This window comes from Dermacentor andersoni, chromosome 2, assembly GCF_023375885.2.
Source record: "Dermacentor andersoni chromosome 2, qqDerAnde1_hic_scaffold, whole genome shotgun sequence".
Lineage (NCBI taxonomy): Eukaryota > Metazoa > Arthropoda > Arachnida > Ixodida > Ixodidae > Dermacentor > Dermacentor andersoni.
In genome coordinates, this window is record NC_092815.1 from 220,303,110 (window position 1) to 220,328,574 (window position 25,465).

At 45.8% G+C, this 25,465-nt stretch overlaps 1 long non-coding RNA gene across 1 annotated transcript in view; it reads right to left on the reverse strand.

Annotated features, from left to right (window-relative positions):
• The window catches only part of LOC140216015 (uncharacterized), an 89,643-nt gene extending 64,678 nt beyond the window's left edge, over positions 1-24,965 (reverse strand). The window contains exon 1 of the long non-coding RNA XR_011892658.1: positions 24,879-24,965. This is a non-coding gene — a long non-coding RNA (uncharacterized lncRNA). The remainder of the gene's footprint in view (positions 1-24,878) is intronic.
• Positions 24,966-25,465: the final 500 nt, after the last annotated feature.

Consider the following 25,465-nt stretch of genomic DNA (forward strand, 5'->3'; position numbering starts at 1 on the left):
ATCCTTACACATCAGGAGATTGAAGGCATCGTCTGCAATACCTTTCAGTATGTGGCCAATCTTGTCTGCCTCGGTCATGTTGTTATCAGCCTTGCGACAGAGGGCCAGCACATCCTGTATGTACATGACATAGGATTCTGTGGACGTCTGAGCGCGGCACGCAAGTTCTTTTTTGCTGCCAGCTGATGACCGATAGGTCTGCCAAACAGGTCTCGCATTTTATGCGAAGCATATTACTAGAGCTCAACCCAGCTCCTCAGGCGCGGCGGTGTCGCCTTCAATGACCTTTAGTGACCCCATGCCATACCACGTGACACCGTGACGTCACGACAGAGGAGAAACGGGGCTCCAACTCGCGCCGTCGCTCGCGGCGTCGCGGCGGTATATAAGCAGCTGCGCTTGTTTCTAGGTGGCTTTGGCTCAACTCTTGCAAGATGGGCTGGGTGGGAATCGAACCAGGGTCTCCGGAGTGTGAGACGGAGACGCTACCACTGAGCCACGAGTACGATGCTTCAAAGCGGTACAAAAGCGCCTCTAGTGAATGCGGTGTTGCCTTAGAAACGAGCTGTTTCTAAGGCTCAGGCGTGCGTCGCTTGCTCAGGCGCACATTTCGTTGCCGCGCCGAACGCTGCGTTGCTCGACGCTCACCGCGTCCAATGCGGGGCGCGTAGTCGCTGCGCCGTAGCCCATTGTCTTACACCCCTTGGCGGGTCGACGGGAACGCTCTCGCGTTCCACTCTTGAAGGCGCAGCAGAGTAACGCATGAGTTGTTTCTTCGTCTAGCAGAACCAAATATAGCCAAGCAACAGCAGTTCACCAGGCTAAACAGTGGTTCAACAACTAAAATAAAGGCTAGTATGCTTCGCATCCTGGGCTTAATCTTAGCTAAGCCACAGCCATTTTTTTTTCATTGCAGACATCCTAGCTCGTTATGTCAGCTTCGTGTGTGTCGTACCATTGCTTCGCAGTTCCTCTTAGACAAAATATCACGTTTGCTAGCATCATTGTTGGATCCCACCTGTTGTTGCCGCACACTCGCTAGTACATCGTAAGCCAGTCCTCGACGTCGGCGTTGTCCGTGCCACAAAATGTCCCTGGGTCCCGCGGATGAGTGAGGATGACCATTGGCACGGGATGCTGAGGCGTTGTCGCTTGCGTCGGTTGATTTGCCATTGTGGCGGCAGGTAGATGGCGTCCGCTGCGAAGTTCCGCGATTGTACCCCGCACCTCCACCAAAATGTTGCAGGAAGAAAGTAGGCCCACGAGTGTAAAATAATGTGTATTTACAACTGAGGTTAATGGCGTTCAGACAACTGCCAGACTTCGTCTTCCTCTAGCCCAATCCAACTTCTTCCTTTCCTTCACCGCAACAATATTACTCTTCAACCCAACTTTTACAGTATCTCTATTAAGGTCCTGAATCATTTGTCAAGATATCAAGTATGCTTCATGTGCTCCTTGATTACGCATTGTCTCTACAATTGTTGATATCACATGTAAGTGACTTGCCATATAACTTGCCCTCTATATTTCGCCTGTACGCCGACGACTATGTCCTTTAGGATGTAAGTGAAGCCCCCGAGGAGGACAACATACCCCTTAACAATTCATTCGCCCGGTATTCAGCCTGGTGTGAGACATGGCAAACGAACCGTAACTTTTCTAAAACCGTTGTTATCTCATTTACAAACAGGACTATACCTTAATTTTTTGACAATTCACACAATAACTCACATATAAACAGTGTATGCAACTATAAATATCTAGGTGCCATCTTCACAAGCACTTCATTATGCAAAAAAGGTGAGGCGTGCAGACAGGATACAAGAGAAAAGTGGACAACACGAACGCCGACTATCAACTGAAGGGAACACTGAGGCGAAAAAAGAAAGAAAACACAAAACTCATGTCCGTAAGCTCTGGAATGGTATCACCACATGTCAGTCGGGTACATGTGCCGGTCTGCGTGAGAGATAACTGTTAAGACACTTAATCTCATCCTTATGTAAATTAATCGAAGACTGACTCACGCACGCACTTCCACCATTATAGATATGCCATGCCTCTACCATAAGACGCGTATCTTCATTCTTGTGCCTGTTATCGCGCATTCATCTAACTCTGGCGTCCAGTTACAATCTTGGTATTGTAGGGAAAGATTAGAAGGCGATTCACCGGTTAACGACCTTTTATGTTCCATTAGCCTCTGATTAGCCTTCTGACGTAGAACTGGCCACAACTAAACGGAATTTTATAAACCACACCCACACGACAGTGAGTAAAACTATCGTTGTTATTGTGCTTCGCAGGACAAATATCTGTTCTTTTGTTGCCTTTTACCTGCTCTTTTTTCCTCTGCACGGCAGCGCATATCTTACCTAGCTTATTGGGAGCTGTGAAAGCAACATTAACATCATATCTACTTGTAACTTTCTTAAGCCTGTGCGATACTGTATGAATGTACGGAATAGCCACTACTCTTCTTTTCTTATATTGCTGCTTTCTGTAGTCACGTCCGTCCCCCTCGAAGCCGACTTCTTTAGGCGTTTAGCCACAGTGGCCACTGCTACGCTGGGATAACCTGCTTCTAATAAACGCTGGCCCTGTGCATTAAAACTGCTGCGGATTTTGTGCATGCAGGAACTGGTGAGAGAAGACTTAAGGCACGACATGGCAATGCCGTATTTTACTGCTTTGGAATGCTTGGACTGAAAGTTTAAGAACGGCTTCGAAGATTTTGTGGAGCACTGCGAACAAACGTGATTTTGTTCGTAGACCAAGGAAATGTCTAGAAACTGAATTACGCGTCGCTGAGGACATTCGTTGGTACACTTTAATCCTCCTCCACAAAGGTTAAATTGCTCACTTACTGAGGTAGCAGCGGAATCGAATTCTTCCCTATTGCAGGAAATCAAGTAATCATCAACGTAACGAAATATCTTGATAACGCTATCACCTAAGGCTTTCTCTAAGCAGCTGTCAACCATACTCAGGTACCTATCGCTAAGAGTAGGCGCAACTTTTGAGCCAATACAAATGCCTGATTTCTGCAGAAACGCGCCATCTCTCCACCCAATCAGCGTCGACTTTAAGTACATTGAAAGAATTTCTAGAAAAGCTCCCGTGGAAGCACCGCATCTGTCAATAATAGCTGACTCTTGCACTTCTTTAATGCACTCATTTACGGGATTTAGCAACTCGTCATGCGGCAAGAAGTAATACAGGTCTTCAATATCCATACTAAAAGCTGTATAATCACCAGGATTTTCCTCTCTCAAATACTGAACTAGTGCCTAAGAATTGCGCAGGCAAAAGGGGTCTGAAAAAACTAGTGAAGCTAAGCAGTTCCGTAGGTTACTAGCGACACAGACCTGCTACATCCCTTTCTCTGACAGCATAGCGCCAAAAGGCTTTTCTTGCTTATGGGTGTTCGCCGAGAAAAATAGTTCTAAGGTGAGGGATTTTGCTTTCTTGACATTAAAGGCAACCCTATCAAGATTATATCTTGACAGGAGGTCAACCGCACATTGCTTAACTGGAATTATTGAATGCGCTTTGTAGACGATCATAAGGAAGAAGACGGGACAGGCGCAAACAAACAAATGAGGTTTCTTCGAGGGAAACACTTAAATATGAGTTCATGCAAGTGCAGGCGCATCAAGGTATCAGCAGCAGATAAGAGGAGAAAAAACTCAAAATCAGAAAAAAACAATGGCGTGGCTCAGCTAATCATATTTTCTAGGAACCGTGCCTCCCTTGCGTAAAGTATGATCGATGTGTCGCTGATGCATGCTCGTCCATTATTTTTTATATAATATGCTTCTAGAAGTTGCCGTGCTTTTTCGTTATCGCACTTATTTATTTATTTATTTTCACAATACTGCGGACATCTGTCCAAGCAGGAGGGGGCTACGTGAGCAAACACAAAAGAAAAAGCAAACATACTAGTATATACAAGGGTTACAGTCAACAACATTCATCAAGTGGGTGGTTGTAACCAGTGGTAACTAGCGACACCCACTTGCGCAGGATCTTAACCTCGTTGAGCAGAGGCACGCATTAATGATCAAGGCAATGCATGGGTAAATTACGTTGCTCCCGGTTTTTTAATAGACCTTTCGTGTTCACGGATTCGCACGTTACTTGTCTCTGAGGTACTTGCCTCGGAGGTGAGATTTTTTCTTTCGCCTATTGTTATTCAAGTAAGACCCGATAGTCGGTGACAATGTTTACCTTGATTGCGAGAAAATTTGTGTAATGCATTTTTTTTTTTGTCAAATCAATATAGGTCTTGCAGGGTGTTAATATTGATTTTTCTGCATTACTCTTGTACCTCTTGGTGAGCAAGAACTACCGGACGTGATGCGCTGCACGAAACCCTCGAAGAACACCGGAGACACGAATGACAGCCAGGTGGTGCGCTCATTGCATAGGGACCCTACCCCACCTCCGCGCGGAAAAGCAGGAGGCTGCATGCACCACACAGTGCATGCAGTCGCAGCTCGAGTGTGGTGGGCGGCAGTGAAGTAGCGCACGCCGCTGCGAGCACAATGCTAACTTTTAGCCGCTGGAGGGGCGCATCAAAATTGGCGCCCTCACAAAGTGACGGAAATGCAAGAACGTCCTTCTTAGAACAGTGGCAGAGGCGACGGCAGCTCCGTGACCACGTATACGGCAACATACGCCGAAGAAATATCCCCTGCCTGCAGGCTTGTCAGGCGCACGCCAAGCACTTGGCAACAAGGCTCGAACCGGTACTGCACTTACACCGGATGTCCCTGGGCGCTGGCGCGCACATAGCTACCACCGGTGCAAACACAGTGGGCAGCGGCGCTGACCATACTGTGGCAGTGCGCCAAGTACGGTGCTAAGATGAAAGCACTCGGGCCAAGTCTTCGAGGAATGGATCTGTCGCTCAGCGGAGGCGTGCGACCGCTGTGCCATTTTGCTGCGGAACGGGGCATCCTTCACATACCGTGCGCGGGAGTATCCTTCGAAAGCTGCCGATACCTTCCGATTCCCAAACTCCGTTGTCCTTACAATACAGATGAGCCATCCACATCTTCTTTATCACCATCATTCCGATAATGTCACGAGCCCGTTGCGAAGCAGAAAGACAATATGTCCCACCATGTCGCGTTTTGAAGTGCAGGATTTTTTTCGCTCTAGGTCTTATGAAAGCCCGCGAATTAGCGCCACAAAACGTATCACGATTCCAACGCCGTGCTTGACACCTCAAAAGCTTTCTCGTTTTTTTTTCTGCTCGCGAAACTGCACGTAAACCTCACAGTCGCAATTCTGATGCGCTGCAACGAGTTTTCAGCAGTGCAAGTCGTGTACTGATTATTAGAGGTGTGCGGATATTCAACATTCCCAACACAAATCACTGTTATTCGATTAGCATTCGGTTCCAAAATTCACTAGTTGATGTTGTTGAATATTCGTTTCTCTCGAACACATAACGAATACTGAGGCGCGGATTCTCCGCTTTCCCACAACCTCGCCGTGGCGCTCTCCGTTGTCGCGTTTATGCTCCGCATAACATCACTCCCCGGCGCACGGAGAAACCCTCAAGGCGCAGATCCCTGTGGAGTGCTGGGACACATGTACCTGGTCCAATTATTTGCAATCAATTACGTTTTCATATTCTTTTTCTAATTCAACGATTACTTTGTTTGCTGAGTAACGCTCACTGTGATTCAATCGCTTTTTTCGGTAACCAATTACATTTACCCAGTTACATTTCGGCGAAACGAACCATAAAGCCGACGCTGCTTTGAGCACTTAAATTTTGCGGGGAGTACCATGCACTACTTACCAAGGAATGAAAGCATGTATACAAAGGTAATTTCTTATACATAAGTGACCTCCTTCCCAACATCAGCACCCTGCAGCTACGCCTTCATCACCTGAGCATGGTAGGCTTACCGACTTCCACACCCCTCTTCCGACCTCTGAGGTCTTTTTTTTCTTGTTATAATAAATTCCTCTCTCTCTCTCTCTCTCTCTCTCCTGGACGTGCTTTTAAGCAACCTTCATAGGGTAAGAGCTTCTGCCCACTTCCTTGCTTAGACGAAATAAAATTCAATGATAGTCAATGATATCGACAGACATTCTTGGCTGTTAAACACATATCTAAATCTGCTACATGACTCATATATACACATATTTGTGCGATTGTAGCATATGAAAATATTTTATACCTGAATAATATGCAGCTTTGTATTGAACTACATCCGAGACTTGGCCACTATTTCAAGAAACTAGAACGTTTACTGGAGTCTGCTTCAATCGAGTTTATTCTAGGTGCCTAACGAGTGATGGTTGCCGGGAGGAGGTCCACTAGATGGCTGAAAAGCGCGCTTCTATGGCTCCACATAGACTGGCACACTGATGCCAGGGAATCTACCGTAGATTATTTTTCAGTTTTTAACTGACCCTATTCAGAGTGCCTTCCCATAGCCCCGCCAACAATTGCGCACTGCGCTTAATAGCGGAGCTAGACTTGGGCATCGAGGCAACGACAACCTTGTGAGCAAGGTACGTTACAATACTGACCTTCTCTACAGCACGCACATCGCCTGAATTTTCATTGTCGGTGCCCCCAGAAATATTCACGAGAGAACAAGCAAAAATTACACACGAGAATTTTTAAAAGTAGTTCTTAATGAAGACAATGCGTAGAGGGCTGCAGAGGACTCATTGAAAGAAGCAAGCCAGCTCGTTGTACGTACTCTATTTGCAGAATAATATTAAAAGCAGAGAGGAAATTAACGTTAAAGTAATTGATCACATTTTACCAATTACTTTATTACTTTCGAGGGGCCGCAATTGGTGATTGCAATAGTCAATTACATTTTTCAATAAAGTAATTGCAGTTGTAATCGGTTACATTCATTTCTTTAACGTGTACTAGTCTGGTTAGCAGATATTTCGCAGCGCTCCCTTGGTTAGCGCTGCCAGTGGCGTTGCAGTAGTCGCATATCAGTCAGTCAGTCAGTCAATCAATCAATCAATCAATTTTATTTCGTCTAGTTTGCAAACAGACAGGAGCAGCGAATAAAAGCTTCCATTCGGCAGCTTGACAAGCCTGCTGCACCCATTACAAGGGCTCAAATCAGTACAGACATATTGATATATACAGATATACTGACACGTCCACGTATTTATCCTTTTCCCGGGGACTGCATTGCACCCACTAACAACTTAAAGTTATCGCTCAGCGCAAGACGCGCACGCATGATTGGAACATACGGGAATCTTATCGGTGGTTCTATGGGTTGTCTGTTGTCACCGAAGCTTCTGCAATCTGATTTTATGCGCGACGCGAATTGTGTAGTACTTTGTGGAAGACGCGCGGGCACCAGCGATTACTGCGATCGACGATCGCCGACTGTATTCGTCGCCATCGTTGTGCTTTAAGTTTAGCCTGTTTTTGCGAGCACAGGTACGCCCAATAAATAGTTAAGCTATGGGGAACCAGCACTGACCTGGAGGCGCTACGGGATTTTGAGTGTGTGACTAAAATATGCTGACATCGTCCGGTAGGGAGGCCACAAGGATGGCACGACAGATATAGCCATTCATGGTAAGGTTCGTAACAGCGCAGCACAAGACAAGGACAAAAGAAGGTATAAAACTGACGACACGGCGCTGTGTCGTCGTTTTATACCCGCTTTTGTCCTTGTGTTGCGCTGTAACGAACCTCACTATGAATCCCAAGGAACTCACCCGACTTGCCGTTTTGATGATATATGGCAATAACGGACGCGTGCCATTATCAATGTTTGCTGAGCCCAGCCAAGTTCTGTCCACGGCCATGCGGGTTGCGAAGAGCGCATGCGCTGTTGCGTTCTAGAACGTCGGTGCTTGGACAGATCAGTTGCTGGACGCTTCAAGATGAGCGGTGAATTTGGCGATGCAAAATCGTAGCATGTGCTACGATTTTGAATCAACTGTGCCCACCGCTTGCTACGCTGTGTGTTACGGCGCTGCAGTTGTCGCGCTAAATTTCAGCGCTGGTTACGCATTGGCACTTTTGCTGCTGTGTTCTTTTTCACCGTCACTACTACGAGACAATATTACAAAAGCATATAAAGAAGAATCACATCAAAATAGGTCACAGCGTTAAAGTAACAAGATTGCAAATATAATCACAATGCACAAAGTATGTATGCTACTAAATTATGCTCTCACATTTAAAACGTTTAAGCGCACTTTAAGCATCAGGAAACAAGTCTACATTAATATAATCATGGTGATGGTGCACGAGAGCCGATTGACGGGAAGCAGTGGGCGCTGGTCAACGTCCCGTGAAATATTAGATAACGTCAGGCTGTCGTTCACTGTTGTGTGCACACACACAACACCATAGAGCTAATGCGAGCAGCAGGAGGAGTACACTGCCCAGGCTCCACCACGGAAGTGATTAAGCTGGGGCAGCCTCCACTTAGCTTCATTTTTATAAAGCCACAGTTTCGCCCGAAAGCCGAAGCACCGATTCCAACAGCAAATTAGCAGATAGCTACACGAAGTAAGGATAGTAGTTTCGTCAGCCGTATCAAGTTGTAAACATTCGCTTACTAACTAAATTAACTATGATATAATGTGTAAGCTCGACTGAACGAGCGCATATAAAGAAACAGACAGACAGAGATAACGCTGCCTCTACTTGTCTGCTTCTTTCTGCGTCCTCGTTTAGTCGCGCTTGCACATTCTATCATGGATTCGAACCAACTAGCCTACCAGCGTGTTTTAACTAAACTAACAAGTACAGTGTCACGCGCGCACAGGTAAACATGAACGCATCTCGCTCGGTGAGCGCGGAAACTCGCGGTCGAAATGCTGCAGTGAGGAATCGCCGCAGCGAGCGAATTGGCCTTTGTGCATTGCTCGCTTCAACGCGAACGAAACGTCGAAAGCACAGCGCATACGAAGCTACCGGTACTACGCGCACTCTGCAAGCATCGCATGTCGCTTTGAAGAGGCCCGCGTCGGCGCGCACTTCGGCCACGTCGCAGATCGCTTTCTAGATAAGGCGCCCACACGACCGCGCCGTGCGCAGCTGCCGCCGGAGAAGAACGCCTTGACTCCCTCGCTTGACCCCCGTGCGCCTTCCTCGCTCGCGCACGGAGATAGAGCGCGTAGAGCCGCGTGCGCCGGCTCAGCCTGGCAAGCTTTTCACTCGCACATACGGCGCGCGGCGACGATTTTATCGCCCTTGGAATTCATACGGAAGCTCACGGCAACGCCGACAACAGGTATGCGCCTGGAGTGTCCATATAATTGCTATCTCAATAAAAAAAACAATGTTTAATGCGAAGCTATGCGAATTTAATGCGAATCTATCTATCTATCTATCTATCTATCTATCTATCTATCTATCTATCTATCTATCTATCTATCTAACCAGCTTCCTACGCCGGGATGCCTACTAACTTAAGTCACTCGTGTTTGCGATGCCGATGTGATCACTGCATCGTCCCCATTCGAGCTCTGTCACCCGCCCCTGATTCTTGACGAGCTGCCTACGCTCCTTGTGGCGCGCGTAAGACCCGGGCGCCTCGGCAATGGATCTGACCGAGCGGTGCTGGCCTCCGCACGATTAAGAAGCAAGTCTTCCAAAAGCGCCCATTTGCGCACACGTATGGCAGCGCACTGCTTCCTCGTTCCTCTTGACGCTCTCACCGGCATTCCACGGACCTGCTCGCCTCTACCAGGCCGCTTAATCGAACACCGGGGCCTCCTGTTTTCTGCGACTAGGACAATGCTGCGCCGAACTCTTCTACCATGGCTGCGTCATCACATCAACTCGGTTCAAGACCCCGTGCGTCCCAACCGGCCCCTGACGCTCACAAAGAATCTCTTGAAAGACGGCAGCTTGAGAGGCGCCGACTATGACGGGGCTCGAGAGACCTATCTCTCGCCCCCCTCACCCTGCCCCGAACTTTCCCGGAGGGGGCCAAGCCCCTCACCGGGCAACGCCGAAGCCCCCGCCCCTCGTCCCTGCCCTCCGCACTTTCCATTTGTCATTGACAGGCTCCTGTCGTCCAGATTTCAGGTGTCTTTTCAGTTCCTACCTTTTCGCTTGTTAATCTTTCAATTGACCTAAAGCTTGTTATAGTAGTGTTGTTGTGGGCGTCCACCGCTTTTTATTTATTCATATTCTCGCTTAATTACTGCGAATGCTGATAACAGGAGGAAAAGCTTGCTAAAGAGGAATTTATTAAAGTAAGGTAAACTTCTAATGGAATGGACAGCTTCTACATATCGAGAAAAACATGTTGCTAAATGTTCACCTCGTTTACGTCATTCCTGTGCAAACTCTTACGGCGAATCGGCTAGTCCGAGTAGAAGCGCTCGAAGACCTTATATGTGTGCATTAACGGTGTCTTGAAAAAACTTCATAATTCACGAAGTTGTGATTTTTAGCTTTATAAGACGCAAACGAGAAACACTATTTTGGCTGCGTCAATTTCTACAATGCCAAAAGACCTACTCCTACTGCGAGACGATGCTTTCTAAGCCAGAAAAGACGCAAGAATGAAACATAGGTGACAACGCTGCCTTGAAATTCCAGCACCAACTGGACCATGATGTCATGGATTTTGTTGGCATCTGCTCGAGCCTAGTTAGATTTTATTGGTAAACATGAACAACATTTTTTCCTAAATGAGCCAGAAATGATTTGAGAATTTTCTCGTTGTCAAAACAGCTCAGATGACGGGAAACACTTTGAAATCCGTGACATTCGACTGACATACCGGCCTTGGAGTTCCTGCGCGAAATAAAGGAAAAAGTTATCTTTGCTGTGCACTTGCTGTGCATTTGCTGTGGTACCGATATGTGGGCGCCGGTGGCACTGAGCAGACGTGCACAGGTATACCGTTCACGTCTACGTTGCTGAGGCTGTGATGTCCAGGTAGTGTGAGCAGAGGAATTTCGGGTAGGGTCGTCGCAGCAGGCTCGCCTTTAGGAGCTGCGCCCGACAGTTTTCAGATGAGCGGCGGGAGTATGAGGGAGAAGGAGAGCGACGACGGAGAGGTGAGTGGCGCAGGTGTCCAGATGGGGAGCGGTTTGATCTTGCTGGCGATGATGGCGGAGTGCGGTCGCCGTCATCAGCCACTCGGGAACTAGCACCTGGATGTTTCGATAGCTTGGCCAAGGCTGTGAGTTCTGAGCACAGCGACAGTGGCGGGAAATGTGTACAACGCGTCCACAACAAAAGCAGATCTGTCATCGGAAGTGCGCCATTCTGCGGAATTCAGATAACGAGGACCAACGGTGGGGTGTCGGTATAACCCAGTTGCAGTGGGCGGGCGGTAGTCAGGTTCGCTGACTGGGCAAAGCGTCTGTAATCCTGCGTTTGCTAATTCTTGACGCACAACGGCTTGGATAAGGGAAATGGTTGCACGGGACTCGTCGGGGTTACGCACCTGAAGGGGAACCGGGAAGGCAGCTTCAATCTCGCGGCGGAGGATGCGCACAATATTCTCGGATGCAGCAGGAACGGGTGGAACGGGTGCGAGACGGAGGTCCTCGCAGGTAGACATTGCAGTCGTCTTCGGAAGACCTCCGAAGTTGGGAGTAACGCGGCTAATTTTCGCTCCTTCATAGCGTCGGCATTCATTGATGATGTCTTGCACTGTGGATTAGTTATTAAAAACCAATAGTGTAAACGCGTCATCCGTGATACCTTTGAGGATATGTGGAACCTTTTCCGTTTCCAGCATTGTGTCATTGACTTTGCGACAAAGCACGAGCACTTCTTGGATGTACGTCACACAGGGCTCGGTGCAAGTGTGAGCTCGGCGTGCAAGTTCTTTCTGCGCAGCACGACGGCGTCTAATGTGCTTGCCGAACAGATCCATGAGGTTTTCCTTACATGCTTCGCAGCTCGTAAGTTCCTTTTCATGGTTCAGAAACCACACTTCTGCCGTGCCCGCCAGCTAAAATATGTTCGTTAGCAACAGTCAGGTCCCAGTTGTAGTTAGTGCCCACCCGTTCGTACAGTTGAAACCAATCTTCGATGTCAGTGTTGTCAGAGCCGGAAAAAAGTACTTGGGTGACGTGGTTGTGTGGAGACGACGGTGCGGTTGGCGGCGGATGGTTGAGGCAGGGTTGATGACCTGTTCGAAGCATTCTCGTCCCCGCCATGCGCTGGCATTGCAGATGCCGCCCAGAAGCGTCCACTAAGTAGGTCCGTCTTGAAACATGAAAAACCCGCACTCTCCACCAAATATTACGGGTACACAAGACGCGGGACAATATAATTACAAGATATATACAACGGGCCGAAGACAGGCATACAAGATGGAGCCCGCGCGCAGGGCTGTCGGCGATCGTCATCTTCGTCCGTCCTCTCATCATCGTTCGCTTCTGCCGCGCCTCGTGGCACTATATGCAAGGTGTCCAATAGGCGCCGGCTACGGGAGTGCTCCGGGCCCCCACCCCCGGTGATGCCGAAGCATACTATCCCTCCCCCCCCCAGACGCCCAAAATGTCATTACCAGAGTTTTGTCACCTACATCATTTTAGGTTTCTTTTCACTTGCCTCGACCTTTTCACTTGAAGTTTTATTCTGGCTAATAGATTACTGCATCATTGTTGGCGCGGACGTGCACGAATTTTAATTCTTTTTTTCGCTTGATTTCTGCAAATCCTGGCAATAGGAGGACAAGCACACTACAGGCATTAGCGGCGGTGGCTTCATCCGTAGTTTTTCACTTCAACATGCTTTGTTTTGAATTTCCACTGTAAACACCATACACATACACAGTATATTTAAATATAGACACCAGGACAAAGTTTACTATATTGTTTTTAAAGGGAGTCACTAATTAAATTTCTTTTCTAAGTGTATGCACAGGTTATGCCTAGAGAATGAATTTGTTGCTGTATGTTCACCTCGTTTCAAATTGCTTTGCGTGCTCTTTTGACCCTGGACTTGCAAGCATCGAACGAGCACGGATGCTGATCAATTTTTTTTTTAATCGCACAGATCGTGCTGTCGAGGACCGGATTCGTCAACGAAGGGCCTGAGCATGCGCTGAATCAGGCCCATCTGCTGCTACCTCCGGTTGTCTGCCCTGCTGGCTTCAGCGGACGAAACACGTCGCAAGAATCTATACCATGTGCACTGCACTGGGACGACCTGACCGGGACGGTGACGTCGACGGAGACATCATGACACTCGGATAAAAGCAGCAGCCCTTTCGACATACCCTTCAGTGGACTTGGAAGCACCGAACGAGCACGGATTTTGATCAAACTTTATCTGATCGCACAGGTTAGTGGCAAGCATTTAGTCTCTTCAGTTAGAGACAACGACGTAACATTGACGGTGCTCCCAAGTCCACAATGCTGTGTTGCTATTTTTCGGTATTCTTTTCATGATGTCCGCTTAATATTACTAACATACGGAGTCGTAAAAGAAAATTCAGGCCCTGACTCTGATCCGGATGAATGTTCGCAGCGGGAACTAATGAAACGCATTCTAAGAGAACAAAGGGAAACGAACAATACACTGAAACAACTGTCTTCAAATACACAGCACGTGTAGACAATAGTTGCAGATTTGCAAGAAAGAATGAGTTATTGAGAATGAAAGAGGAATATGGAAAGAATGCGAAGAAAAGGTAGTACACTGCGAAGAATCTTGCAAATATACCATGACGCAAGTCGAATTTCTGGCATCGAAGGTCCATGATTTAGAATATAGTAGTACGCGGAATAACCTAGTAATTTATGGATTAAGTGAGAGTTCTTATGAAGACGTTAAAATACTTGAAGCAAGAGTGCGAGACGGTATACTTAAGAAGATCCTAGGAATAGAAATTAAATCAATAGAACGAGTTCACAGAATCGGCACAAAGCAAAGCCAAAGGACACGCCCCGTTATTTTTAGGTTATTTAAATTCGCTGAGAAAAACAAAATATTATCAAGCTTCTTCAAGCTTAAAAACACCCAGATTTTATTATCGGAGGATTTGTCGAAGAAAGTACGTAACACACGCGCTAAATTATGCCGTTCTGCAGTAAGTGACAAGGCGAAAGGGGGCAAAGGTATCCATGACATTTGATAAACTAAAAATAAATTAGCAAAACCTTTATATGGAATGAGTATGAGGACTGAAGAATTGAGTTATCTAAACCGACAACTTCCCTACACGCTGGCCCAGCATTTCGTGAAGGCACGTGACAACAGCCTACTAAAATATCAGAGTGTTATCGCTGAAAGCGCGCAGCCTAGTCAATAAGTTCAGCCTACTTGAAAGCATAGTTGCAGCCCATCAACCGCACATCATAGTCACCACGGAAACCTGGCTTTACGAAGGCGCCCAGGATTGCGAAGTTTTTTATCGGCTCATACGGAAAGTCAGAGAATCGCGGGGGAGAGGTGTAGCTGTCAAAATTAAATATAACATGAAATTCACAATTTTAAACACTGCCATAGAAGCCATAGAGCAATTTTTTTCGCCATAAAAGCGTATGGTGTAAACTTATATTTAATGGAAAAAGCATATTTCTGGGTGGTGTGTACCGGCCTCCGAATTCGCCCCCCGAATATCTAGACGTTATGCACGATCACATTGCAGAACACACCAACGTTCCAATATTATCACAGCTGATTTCAATTTACCAGGAATCAATTGGACTAATCTTTCGCACAACAGCTCTGACACGAAAAGTGCTGAATCACTATTGTTTGTCATTTACTTTCTCTCTAGACCAGCTAGTTTGCGAACCGACTAGAAAAGCTGGTCCGTCGTGTTCTGTGCTTGATCTGATGTACGTAAGCAGTCTATTTCAAAATAACACATTAAACGTTGAAAATAGAAGTTAGGACCATAAAATGATTATATTCTCCTGCCCAATTTTAGGAAGCCGTGAACGCGTTAAGCCATCGATTGCTGTTATCAGGGATTGCACAAGAGCGGAAAACGATGCTATATCAGAATATTTGAACGCCTGCTTTCTACAGTTTTCATTACTTCATGACATAAATGAATTATGGTTACGTTTTAAGTGTATTGTACATTTCTCTGAAGAAAAGTATATTCCCTCCAGAAAGAAACGGGCGAACAGAGAACATCCTTAGGTATCGCGATAACAATAATAAACCTAAAAAGTAAAATTACAAGGAAGCGCAGAAAGAAAACCACCCGTGACCTTCAAGATCTCGTACGCTTGCTACAAGATAATATCCAAGCGGCTAAGGAGCGTTTTTTCACTGTCAGTCTGCCTTCTTACATGACGAATAAACCACAAAAATTCTTGCGCTACCCATCGAGGAAGCGGCACACCACATAACAGATTACTGTTACGAAGGAGACTGTTGTTCAGCCTGACATCATAGCAATTTTTTCAATCTGTATTTAACAGAACTACCTTTAACGGCCCCTCTCCACGTTATCAGTTTGACGACCCAATGCCCGAAATAGATATCGACGAAGAAGGAAATTTTCGACTCTTGCGAAAACTGGATGTAAACTCTGTGGCCCTGACCTTATTGCAAACGCATTTTTGCAAAAACACGCAGTTTGGACGTCAACTACTTATACGTAATTTACAGGCGATCTTTGGAAACTTCAGTGATACCTGACGACTGGCGAATGGCCAAAGTAATACCTGTGCACAAATCTGGCTCTAAACTCGACGTAAGTAACTATAGACCTGTTTCATTAACACAATGATGCAGTAAATTGTTCGAACATAATATTTACAAGGCCATAATAATGCACTTACAGAATAATAACCTACTCTACAGCCGTCAACAGTTAGCCGAGATAAGCCATGATATAGCTACCGCAATAAATAACAGAAGCCAAATATATGCCATTTTATTAGATTTTTGAAAGGCCTTTGATGTTGTTCCTCATCCAGATCTTATTACTAAACTAACTGCCATTGGTATACACGAGAAAACAGTATCATGGATAAAGAACTATCTCGAAAACAGAAAGCAATGCGTAGCTGTGAACGATATTATGTCTGATTACCTCAACGTTTTCCCCGGTGTACCACAAGGCTCGGTTCTTGTGTCCCTCCTATTCTTCATCTACATCAATGATATTCGTTAATGCGTTGAGACGCCTATTCAAATGCGCCTATTTGCCGATGATTGCGTAGTGTACACAACAGTGAATACCAGAGAAGATCAGGTAAAACTAAACTATTCGTTAGCTGCAATACAAAATTGGTACAACAAATGGTGGATGAAACTTAATGCAACAAAAACTACCAGTATCTCCTTCACACACAAGAATGCGCCTCAGTTTATATACACAATAAACAATATACGACTAAAAAATGCGATGAGGTCACATATCTCAGGGTCACTCTTACAACGAAACTAAATTGGGAAGCTCATATAAATAACATATATGACAAGGCGCTAGACCCGCTTTAGAGTATGCTAACATTATTTGGGCCCCGCACCAGAAGTATTTAAAAGGCAAACTAGAACGCATACAGAACTTAGCATTGAGATTCATATATTCGCAACATTCGCGTCAAACGAGCATTACGAACCTGCGCATCAAGGCTAACGTTCCGCCCACTAGCTATAGCGTAGAATTATTTCCAGATTAAAATTTCTATACTTCCTTTATCACAGCTCCTATCGAATACCACAAGCAACATACATTCAAGCACCATTCGGACTTTCTGCCCGAACGAATCATAATAAATCAATACGGCACCATCTCAGCCATAATAACACTCACAGGTACTCTTTATTCCCACAAGCCATTTCCCATTGGAACTTGCTACCCTCTGGAGCCGTAACTGCCCATCTGCCAATGCATTTATTGACAGTATTGAGAATCTAGAATTCGAATGGTGATAAAGTAACTGAAGTTATCTGTATTTCATATGCAGCCTCTTGTCACTGCATACTTATCGTAAACGTTGTTTTTCCTGCTTCTACGAACCGCTCACTTAAGTGGAGTGTATGTATTTATTGAATATGTACATTTTTGTGCGAAATAATGCTCTTTGTTTTGGATACAGTGGTTTCACTTTTTTATATTTCTTTTCATCGTTTTGTACTGTATTCCAGGTTGTAACCACTCCTGCATGGGCCCGAGGAGGGTCTGCAGTATTGTGAAATGAATAAATAAAATAAATAAAAACATGCTCACTTCAGTGACTCCTTCGGCAGAGTGTTTTATCAACTGCGTGTAAAATGCACGTGAATATGTCTCTGTATTGCTTCACTTTCCATTAAATAATGCTAACAACTCATGAAAACAAAAAGCTTTTCCCATAATTTATATTATTTACTAGGAATGTAAACATAGTCTCTTGCACGCACAGGTCATTAATATATACAGGATGTCCCGGTTAACTATCATGCACTTCATTTAACAAAGAAGAACAATTGCGTTACTCGAAGAAACCTAGTGCATATTGTTTCCGGTAGAGTAAAGTAGCTGCCAATATCTTTTTCACTACTGAGATTTATTTCGTCATCATCATCATCAGCAGCAGCTGCAGCTCATTTTATGTCCACTGCAGGATGAAAGCATATAGTTTCTCGCTATATTCCCTAGAGGGAAATCTGGCACTGCTGCCCTGTGGCATGCATGGGAAGGCCGGTATATTATTACTTCGGGTTGGCATCGTTGTCGAAGAGCCAGGACACCTTAAAGACGCGCCTGGCAAGCACTGTTCCGTCTGTCACAATGATTCATTTTCGACTAAAACAGCAGGTAAAAAGCTGTTTTAGCTTATTACACAAAAACATGTTTTGTTTACCTATGAGAACTTGTTATTGCATGTACGCAAAAAGTATCAGCAGGCCGCTAAAGTTGGAGGACAGACGACAAGATTCGTGCTCGCTTTGGAATAGTTCGTCGTCTGTTCTTGCTTTTCTTTCTTGGTTATGCATTGTAGGTGAGCAAACTTTACCGGAAGATGTAATATGCGTGAATAGAAACATTTTGTGAAGATTTTACTCTAAGAACGCGGTATTTGTGTAGCCATATCCACGTTTTAGACGAAGCCCCTTACAACACCAGCCAACAAAAGCATCGCAGACACATATACCTTCGTTCCCATGACGGCAGAGCGCCCCCTAGGAAACTCCCATAGACGGTGGAGCCAGTTTCCTCTAGGTGTTATAGTGAGAAACTCTATGCAACCAACACAAGCCTCGCAGACACACATACCGTCATTCCCATGACGGCACACCACCCCTTAGCGAACTCCCATGGATGGTGGCGCCAGATTGCTCTCTAGGCGTAATAGTGAGAAACTCTATGGATGAAAGCCTCTCCCTGTCCTGCGCCAACTGATTCCAACTTGCACGAAAGGGACGACGAAGTGTGTGCTGATTGAAACGCTGCCTTTTTGTCTCTGCGAGTTTCAAGCTACTTTGTGAGAGACGCCACTCCCTTAACTACGGCGATGGACGTGGAGTCACCTGGAGGAGTTCCGGGTCTTTCCACGCCAACAGCGGCCGCTCCAAGAAAGCAGTCTAGTCGCCCGAGTGACACCGACAGCGAGAATACTGTGATCTATTCAGCGACCAGAAATGAAACCTCGGATGACAGTGACTTCGTGCCCCTAGCAAAGCACAAGATAAAGAGAAGAATAGTCAGGGCATCTCCTTCCACAAGTAAGACAACTATGCTCCCGACGCGAAAGTCATCGGACCACACAATTTTATTTGTGCCTGTGGCTGCTTGCGACAATCTAAACCAGTTCAACCGCCAACCTGCATCTGTGTCGCTCGAGGCCCTTGTTCCGGGTTAGATCAAAGAAGTAAGAATCAACGCCCGTAAGAACATTCTCGCTATAGATGTCACCAACCGCAGCACCCTAGACGCTCTGAGCAGGTGCTGGATAGCATCAACGTACGCTGCTATAAACAAGATCATGACTCTACGGCCAGTGTTGTGTATCACGTAGATAATTCCATAAGCGATACTGACTGTCATATGCTCATCAAGCCGGCGATAGAGAGAATAGCCATATTGCAAGCCCGTAGCCCGGGAAATTCGCACTGTGTGAAGCTAACTTTTAAAGGAGACAGCCTACCGTCACACGTCTAGGTCTTTCATGTGCGGCACGTAGTACGGCCTGGATAGCATCAACAAAGGAGAATGTTGTTCCTCCTGACATCATAGCAATTTTTTCAATCTGTATTTAACAGAACTACCTTTAACGGCCTCTCTCCACGTTATCAGTTTGACGACCCAGCAGCAGTGGTCGCTTAATGTGGGGTGCGAAATTTACACCCGTGCTATAATCAGTCCATTTTCTTCTATAATCAGTCCCATCTTCTTCGATCACACGCCTACAAGACAGGGTTACGTGGACGAAATCCTTGAAGAAGTGGTGGATGAGTTCTCAGCAAAGTCCCGCTGTCACGTCTTCCTTTTCAGTGGTATCAGCAAGATGAAGCACCAGCACGCAGCAGCAGCCGAGCAAGATACTGGCTGGATGCAACTTTCCATGCGCAATAGATTGGAAGGCACCGGCTTGTAATTAGCCGGCTAGGTCACTTGACCTCTCTGCACTCGATTTCTTTCTTTGGGGTATTACGTTTGGCGTGTAACATCTTGGGCAAAAAAGATGCTCAAAGACCACGCCTAATCTAAACGGAGGATGGATCTCTAATTTGCTATAGTTGTCTGGAGTGATTGCTGGTCTGGCAGTCGCCCCGCAAAGGTGACTGGCCGCTTTGTCTGTGCGACTCTAGGGTAGAAAGGACCCTTTTCACAAACTGTGCGACTCCGGGGGAGCATCATTACCGCGAACCAAACAGGACCCGCAGGTTGCCGCTAGAGGAGGCAAGCTCGTGCAACGTCACCTTTAAGAAAAGATCAGCCGTCCATCCAAAGCCAGATTCCGTGGGTTGGCACCAGAGGAGGCAAGCACGTGAAAACGCCACCTGGGAAAGATCAGCCGCCCATCCCCGAACAGACTTCATGGGCTGCCGCCAGACGAGGCAAGCACGTGCCACGTCACCTGGGAGAAAGGATCAGCCACCCATCCCCGACCGGACTCAGTGCATATCACGCGACGTTAACGTGAGCAAGATCCCGCCTACGATTTTAGTGAGCCTATTTAAGGGGCCGCGCAATGTACTTTTTCAATTCATTCATTCTTTTCTTGTTATTCTTCACCCTGAATAAACAGTGCAAGTTTCGCACTATAAATCGAAGTCTGGTCCCTACCTGGTCGCCATGGTGTACCGGACGCCTGCAGCCCGCCGAGAACGCCACGCTACCCAATAGTAACACCGGTCGAGGTTCGAGAAACAGGCGTCGCAACAACTAGTTGACAGCGATGGGATACAATATCCTGGAGACCCCAACTTTGGATTAGATCTAAGAGATCGTCCCCTCTTCGTCCTGGTGACAACGTTCGGAAGGAAGGTGTCAGGATTCATGACTGCATATGGTAAGTGCATGGATTGTCTTCACTATGATATCACTCGGTTTTGCGTATATTTTGGGTAAGTACAAAGTAGCGATTTTTCTTTACCCGTTGACAGAAGTTTTGAGTAAGTAGAGGTCGTTAGAGAGTGTAGAGTTAGCAGCACTAAGGGCAGCCATGAACTTGATGGCACAAAAGAAGCTGGAATTGTTTAATTGAGCCTGAGAGTTGGGCCTCCAAATTGCCAAATCGAAGAGAAAGCCGCAGATCAATGAAGCGATCGAAGCGATCGGTAGCTCGAGAGGGTACTGTACACGTTCGACGTGGCGGGGTGAAAACGAGTTTCTCCCGTTGCCTTTCCTGTCATAGACGCGCCTGTCATCTATATACACGCTCTGAACCACGTTCCGACACGGTGCGCACGACAGCAGCAGCAGCAGCAGTCGGAAAGTCGCAGGAAGAGGCAAAGAAAGCTTTGAAAAGTTAAGAAAACACAAAACGCATCTCCCTATGCTCTAGAATGGCAGCACCACACGTCAACCTGACTTTCTGCCGCCCCCTGCTACGCTTCCCTTCTCTTGCTATCGACTTTTTACATACCGCACGTCTACACCCTGATTCCATAATGCCTCCATGACTGCTGAGGTTTCGACTGAATCAACCGCTTTCTCGTAATCAATGAAAGCTACATATAAGGGTTGGTTATATTCCGCCCATTTCTCTATCACGTGATTGATAGTGTGTATATGGTCTCTTGTTAAGCAGCCGTCACGAAATCCTGCCGCGTCCTTTGGTTGACAGAAGTGTAAGGTGGTCCTGATTCTATTTGCGATTACCTTAGTAAATACATTGTAAGCAACGGACAGTAAGCTGATCAGTCTATAATTTTTCAAGTCTTTGGCGTCCCCTATGTTATGGATTAGGATTGTGTTAGCGTTCTTCCAAGATTCCGGTACGCTCGATGACATGAGGCATTGCGTATACAGGGTGGCCAGTTTTTCTAGAACAGTCTGCCCACCATCCTTCAACAAATCTGCTGTTACCTAATCCTCCCCAGGTGCCTTCCCCATTTGCATAGCTCTCGAGGTTTTCTTTGCTTCTTCCGGCGTTACTTGTGGGATGTCAAATTTCACTAGACTATTCTCTCTTCTAGTATCGTCGTGGGTGCCACTGGTACTGTATACATCTCTATAGAACTCCTGAGCAACTTGAACTATCCGATCCATATTAGTAGGTGTATTGCCGGCTTTGTCTCTTAACGCATACACATATAGGAGGTTGTGGCCAAGTGCTGCACCACGGTGGCCAATCCTGCTCTGGTGAGAGAGTGCGTTACCGGTTCTGGTTACCGCGATCAGGCCGCACTCCAGGCCTGCTTATGCAATTTTATTGTTAGTAGCCAGCTATGTCCTTATTAATCAGGAATCCGACTCCTAGTTTTTGTCTCTCCGCTAAGGCCCGGTAGCACAAGACGTGCCCGCTTTTTAGCACTGTATGTGCTTTTTTTGTCCTCCTAACCTCACTGAGCCCTACTATATCCCATTTACTGTCCGCTAATTTTTTCAATAGCACTGCTAGACTAGCCTCGCTAGATAACGTTGTAGCGTTAAACGTTGCCAGGTTCAGATTCCAATGGCGACCTGTCCGGACCCAGGGATTCTTAGCACCCTCAGCTGCGTCACAGGTCTGACCGCCGCCGTAGTCAGTTGCTTCGCAGCTGCTGGAAACTGAGGGCCGGGGTTTGATTGTTGTATTCGTATAGGAGGTTGTGGCCAAGTACTGCACCAGGGTGGCCAATCCTGCTCTGATGAAGGAGTGCATTACCGGTTCTGGTCACCGGGATGAGGCCGCACTCCAGGCCTGTTTATGCAATTTTATCAACACGCGGATTTTTTTCTAATCCAGTGGAAAATTGCGCGGCACTGGGATTCGAACCACGGTCCTCTTGCACGCGAGGCGGATGCCCTACCTCTACGCCACCACTGTACCGTGAGAATTTCGCCGCTGCACAGTGAAATTCAGTAGTAGTTAAAAGCGAAAACGTCTATAATGTCCATGGCCATCGGTCTGTGCAACTTTTGCTTATGTTTTGGGGGAAGAAGCACCACCAGAAATTGTTAAAGACGGTGTAGCATATATGATATCTCAGCAACATTCAGTTCGCAGATGACATTGTCCTGTTCAGCAACACTAGGGACGAGTTACAACAGATTATTGAGGACCTTAACAGGGAGAGTGTAAGAGTGGAGTTGATGAATATTATCCAGAAGACAAAGATAATCATGAATAGCCGGGCAACGGAACACGAGTTCAGGATCACCAGTCAGCCTCTACAGTCTGAGAAGGAGTACGTTTATCTAGGCTAATTACTCACAGGGAACCCTGATCATGAGAATTAGATTCACAGAAGAATAAAAATGGGTTGGATTGCATACGGCAGACATTGTCAGCTCCTGACGGGAAACTTACCATTACCATTGAAAAGGAAGGTGTACAATAAGTGCATTTTACTAACGCTGACAAATGGGGCAGAGACTTGGAGACTGACAAGGAAGCTTGAGAACAATTTAGGTACCGCGCAAAGAGCGCTGGAAGGAAGAATGTAAGGCGCGACGTTAAGAGAGAGTAAGAGAGCGGTGTGGATCAGAGAGCAAACGAAGATAGCCGATATCCTAATTGACATTAAGAGAAAAAGATGTAGCTGGGCAGGTAAATGCGTAGGTCAGATAACCTGTGGACTATTCGAGCTACAGAATGGGAGCCAACAGAAGGGAAGCGCAGTCAAGAATGGCAAAAGACTAGGTGAGGTGAAGAAATATGAAAATTCGCAGACGCTAGCTGGAATCCGTCGGTGAGGACAGGGTTGATTAGAGATCGGAGGGAGAGACCTTCGTCCTGCGGTGGACATAAGATAGGTTGATTATTATAAGTATGACGATGATGATGATTACATTTGGACACACTTTATTTTATCATATTCTGTATATGATATCCATGCCTAGCTTAGATCAGCAACATCAGCTTAACTTATGCACACAGTTGAGTTGCTCCATGTGAGAAAAAGATCATTGCATAACAAATAGGAATTAGTCCTGTACAAAACATTATTTGTCTTTTTGTCTTGTTGTATAAGTTGTGCTGTTAATTTGATGCCCACAGTAACATGTAAACACAAATGTATGCGCACCTTGCATTTACGTGGAAGTATGTGTGAATAAAACAGCACAACTTCTAATATTAAGACATCTCACACCAACTAGACCCAATCAAAGATATTCTATAGGGTATTCAGCTGACCTTATTTAAATTTCATCATATGGTACAGTTACAACATTTCATACCTGTATGTAAGCCAATTTATGAACTTTATCCACTGCATGTAAGAATGCATATTTTAGACCAGTGCAGTGCCTGAGGCAGCAGCTTTTATTTAACCGTTGCCGTCGCTTATTATAAAGCTCTTATTAATTATTCCATCGAAACAACTCATATAATGGCTTGTGTTTAATATACCAGCACTGAAATACTGCATGCAACTACATTTATTCGTATACTAGTGAGATGAATTCGACCGCTCGTCGTTCTGTCACGTGTTCTTCTGCAGTCATAGATGGTGACTACATTCGGTGCCGTGAGTTCTACGCTCACTTTCACTTGGGCTTTGCGATGAAGAGAAATCTGTTTCTTCAACAGTCAATTTAGTGGAAAGCCACCACTGAACCAATAGCTCAAAGACAAATTCTTGCATGCTTTTGGCCAATCAGATTGTCAGCGCAAACTGTGTATGATACGTCGCTTCAGCTACACCAATAATCACACAGCTGAGCCCGCTACATGTAGTTAATTCATTAATATAGGCAGAGGAAGAAGTTCGAATGTCAGAGCGAGTATCATTATTACGCACTTTTTACGCTTCTGTCAGGCTATTGGTCAAAACACTGCATACAAATTTCTACTGAGTGTTAAAGTGCCACGTTATCATTGCTTCCAAAGCAAAGTGACTATATAAATTCACCTTTCTCGGGCATAGTTTATTTCGCCTGGGTACAACCGTCTGCGCCACGACATCTATACCTTTGCATCGGCCCCGATGACGTAAGTGACGTCTCGGAACAAAAATAGCAGCTGTTTCTAGAGAATAAGCCATCCCAGTTTCATGACAAAGCCCGATACGCTGGTGTGAGTCTCCATCAGTGATAATGGTAAGAGCAGCAACCCGTCGTTCAAAAATGACGTGTCGCTCTCCGGTTTGTTTTCGTAAAGGCGCCACTAACCAGCAGAAGGGTGATTGCAACGCTCACGCGATGCTTGCGACTTTTCAAGTGCCGGACGAGTGCGTTCTTTGCGTATGTTTCTGGCGCATGTCATCGAAAGGCTCGGACCTTTAAACCGCGACAGCTTTTCACAATCACTGTGGTGGCTGCAGAGAAAACGCGGACAATCAATCCGCTTTTAGCACGCACACTCTGAACCAAAACATACGTACTTACGAGAAAGGGGTTCCTATATTACCGGTGGTGACCACAGATCTACAAATTAGACCTTATTATCCCGACGTGTTGATGAGACGAACTCTGCTGCCTGTATTCCGTATTATGACAAAATATATAGTTTTAAAGGGTTAGTAGTCTATAGGTAAAGCAGGAAATTGAAGTCAGAGTCACATCAACTGTCATATATCATAAATTGCAAAAAACAAAACTGAAACTGTACATCATAATACTCGCAAACTCTGATGCATGCAATTCATTTCAATTTCTTATCTGTTCGAGGGTAAAAATATGTCGTTCTGGTGTTAAAAGCAGTATAATTTTGCAAAAATTTACAAGAATTTTCTCCTGCAACATGTGTTCCAATTGGTCATGCACATTTTTCTCCATCATAGATGTGGTCGAAGCATAACTAAGTCGGATTGTGAATCATTTTAAACTTAAACTGGCTCCTCCACATGTAGGGGAAATACAGTAGGTGCTTGAGAATGTAATAATACACAATCGTTGCATACACGGCTGTATGCATTAAATGAAAATCTGAAATATATTGCACGGCTTTGTCATTTGGCAGCACATTTCATCCA